The following is a 4,021-nucleotide window of genomic DNA, read 5'->3' on the forward strand; positions in this document are numbered from 1 at the left end:
AGAGAATAAAAGTTGGCTGCTGTTACTGAAAAAAGCGGCGTCGATATGGATGTGTCGAAGTGCGTCCAGGTCGAGGAGCGCAGCGGTCGGTAGGCTTATTATGAGATAAAAATGGTGTACGATAAACAAAAACGGCAGCAGCAGCGAGAGCAGCAGCGCCGGCGCCAGCGTCAACAACGGCAGCGCCAACGTCTGCGCTGCGAGCAGCCTCATGCGCTTTTTGGATTTGGTCGTAAATGTATATACCCCTGTAGAATGTAGTGAATTTCCATTATAACTGCAAACTCATCGAAAATGTTCGTTGGTTCAGCTAAAGGTTCAAACCATAGTACGTATAAAGTTAAAATGCGTTTTTTTCACGAGTTATTCCCGATAATAACTTGGGTATATTAGACAAACCTATTATGCAAGCGTAACTTTGCCGTTCAAGGTGGCGACTTTACATAATATTTAAAACAATTTTTAAAAATCCAAGTCGATTTTAAGCTGTATTTTGGTAGATGGAAAATGTTTTCGGCACACCATGACTAGTCGACAGACAGTAAAAGCCAGAGCAAACGCCAACGTCAACGCTAACGTCAACGCTAACGACGACGCTAACGACGACGCTAACGACGACGCTGACATCGACGTTGGTTGAAACGTCGGCAGCCACAGTTGCAGTTGCAGTTGCATATTTGGCAGGCGATGCCCAGCCACATGTCTGATGTTATTGTTGTAGTGTCTCTGCTGTTATGGAAGGGAGACACAAAATTTGTCTGCCCCATTCCATTCTCCACGCGATTGCCAGGTACACACATACACAAATGCACACACACACCCACACACATGCACGTACGCACTTGCATAGTGCAGTGTCAAGTGCAGTTTTCGCCGACGCCAACGCCAACGCCGATGCTCCGACGAGTTGCATTCGACTGCAGCTCCTGCTGCACTTTCTACAGTAACATCCCTTATTTGGCTCCCACCCTATTCACTTTCCAGAGAACTGCAACGACTACCCCTAACTCCTTGCCTGCTCTGACAAAAGCCCCCATCACCCCTTTCCCATCATCTTCACCCTTTGTTTTGTTGCTCGCCAGGTCGGTGGCATGCAAATTTGTGCACGATTTAATGTCTACTTCATGGCCTTTGCTGTCCCTGTCTCTCTTGCTTTCATGATTTACTCTTTCCATGTCTCCCTCTCTCCTGATGTCTGGCTGTTTATGTTTATGCAATGCTTGGGCCTTATGGTGCGCGAGTGTGTGTGCTTGTAAGCCAGGATGCATTTCCGCTTGTTGCTACGGCGCTGCAATTGCACTCCTATGTACATGCATACATATATGTGCATATATATATATATATATATATATATATATATACATATATATATATATATGTACATGCTTATGCATTCACGTATGAAACTGCGTGTGTGCGTGTGTATGGACTATATGCACTTACATACATACATAGAAATGCATGTATTTGAATATATAAGGATGGTGTACATATATTTATTTATATAGCATCATTTACATACATATGTATGTATGCATTCATATACAAATACATACTTAACGTCCATTTTAGTTATCATTTGCCATTGCAGCTGCATCGACATCGATTTTCGGCTAGCCGGCTAGACACCCAACATTATTGATTTGCCCAAATTACTAGACAATCTTGGAGATATATATGAAGGGCTAGTGTTAAAGCTAGAGTGAGGTACTAATAACACAGTGCTTTCTCTATATTAAAAAAAAAAAAAATAAAAGTTCTGATTCATATCATTACTTTTCAATGTGTGGCATTTTTTTTTAATTAAAAAAAAAATATTTTTTTCTGATCTAAAAAATTATTAATTTTTTTTTCAAATATAGAGAATGGACACAGAATGAAATGTGTTTTTAATTTAAAAAAGAAAATAATTTTTGATTTTAGGGTAATCTTTTCAAAATATTATAAAAATTATGGAAAATAAGAATATTTTATTGGGTTCACAGGTGATTTTATAACGGTCGGATAGAAATAAATGAGATAATTTATTAAAAAAATATTTTCACGACGCTGCCCAATCCTCAGTATGCTCATGACCAGACACTTTCTAAATCGTTTATGTTATTTGAAATGTTATTAAAATTCGCTTTTGAGAATCATAACAAATAGCCAAATTCTTACATATTTTATAGATTTTGTTAATTAAATAAATTAAGGAGATTTGCGATGTGCAAGAATAATTAAATATTAATTCTTATATATGTTAAAAAATTGGCTGCGAAATGGCGGAATTCCAGCCACAAATCAATTTGGCAATCTATAATACGTGGGACAATAGCTAGGTTGTAGAAGTGGGCTTAGAAATTGCACATTTGTTTGTCGAGGGTCCTGCACAACCATGTGGGTGCATATGTACATGGTGCGGTATACATATGGTATGTATATATTTATATATATATAGACGTGTGTATACATAGGAATGTATATCTCTAAAAATATTAATATTAATGCCTACATATAAGCCACACCTCTATATGGATAGGGGCAAATATGTACACACATATGTATATTTGTATATGTGTGTATATTTTGTGTGGATGCATTATTTGACGTGTATCCGGTGTTAGATGAAACGCTTTTGAATCTCACCAAAATATTGATTAAATTACAGTGTGGAATTATTCTGTGATTCCCAATTGAGCCCGCATCATTGTATTTCCATGTAACCAACAATAACTACAACAACTTTAACGTCGAAAGCAATGGGAAAAATGACGCTTTCAATGACGGTGATGGCAACTACCAAGGCCAAACTTATGTCAAGGTTGTCGGCCGGACTGCCGGCACCTGAAAGCCGCCTGTATAACTATCATCACCTGCTTCAGCTTCTACTCCCATGTTTTTGGGATTGCCTCCGCTTGTCGTTCGGATTGAGATTGGCTCAGAAGTTATTCTGTTTCTGCATGGAGCCGAGCACATGTGACCCGTTTAAGCAGCCGAACGAACGCTCCTTTAGGGGAAGCTTTTGTGCTTATTGCTAGCCTCTATTTTATTTCACAACTTCAGTTAATGAATTAAATAAATGTGTCGGTCGTTCGAGGGGAATGCAAACAAATAAGAGTAAACCTACCGTCCAGCCGCCAGTAGTGTATAAAATATATGTATATAAAAAGATATACATTTTACATTCGATTCCCACGTCTTATATTTAACTTTACGCAAATATGGAACCAAAAGCTGGAGCCAATGATTTTCGGAAATGTTTGTTAAGAACAAAAAATATCATAAGCATTTTCTCATTAAGTAGATTGAGAAGTACGTATATTAACTTTTATATACGTATACCTATGCATACATATTTTATATTTATATACAATTAATTTATAAAAATGTCTAGTTTATTATTCTTTATATCTTATGCATATTTAGCTATTATATGGTATATTAATTGCGCGTTTAACGGTTCGAAAGCAAAATAAGTAAGAGGTTCTAGTCGGGAGCTCCCGACTAGGGGATACCCTGAACCCTCTTCTTCCAACATTAAATGCAAAAATATATTCTATTTTAGAAGCTATATGTGACGAATGGTGACTCTAGCTCTTATTATTTACCAAAATTGTCCAAAAAACCGGATATCGATATAGATTTTTATCGATTGCTTGGAAACGGAGTAATTTATCGATTATCGGAAACAAACTCGATTTGCGCAGGCACTTGGAACACCTACATCTAAAATTTCAAGTCTCTAGCTCTTATAGGTTCTGAGATCCTTGCGTTCATACATACGGACCGACGGACAGACGGACGGACGGACAGACAGACATGGCTAGATCGACTCGGCTATTGATGCTGATCAAGAATATATGCGGTCGGAGATGTTTCCGTCTGCCTGTTACATACATTTGGATTTTGCACAAATACAATATACCCCTATACCCATTTTTAATGGGTTCAGGGTATAAAAACTCCTGCTGCATGCGTATCAGAAGCCCATTTTCTTCCTTTGGTTTTGGTTCGGTTCGGTTCGTATGGGCGTGCTTGA

Source organism: Drosophila virilis, chromosome 6 (assembly GCF_030788295.1).
Source record: "Drosophila virilis strain 15010-1051.87 chromosome 6, Dvir_AGI_RSII-ME, whole genome shotgun sequence".
Taxonomy (NCBI): domain Eukaryota; kingdom Metazoa; phylum Arthropoda; class Insecta; order Diptera; family Drosophilidae; genus Drosophila; species Drosophila virilis.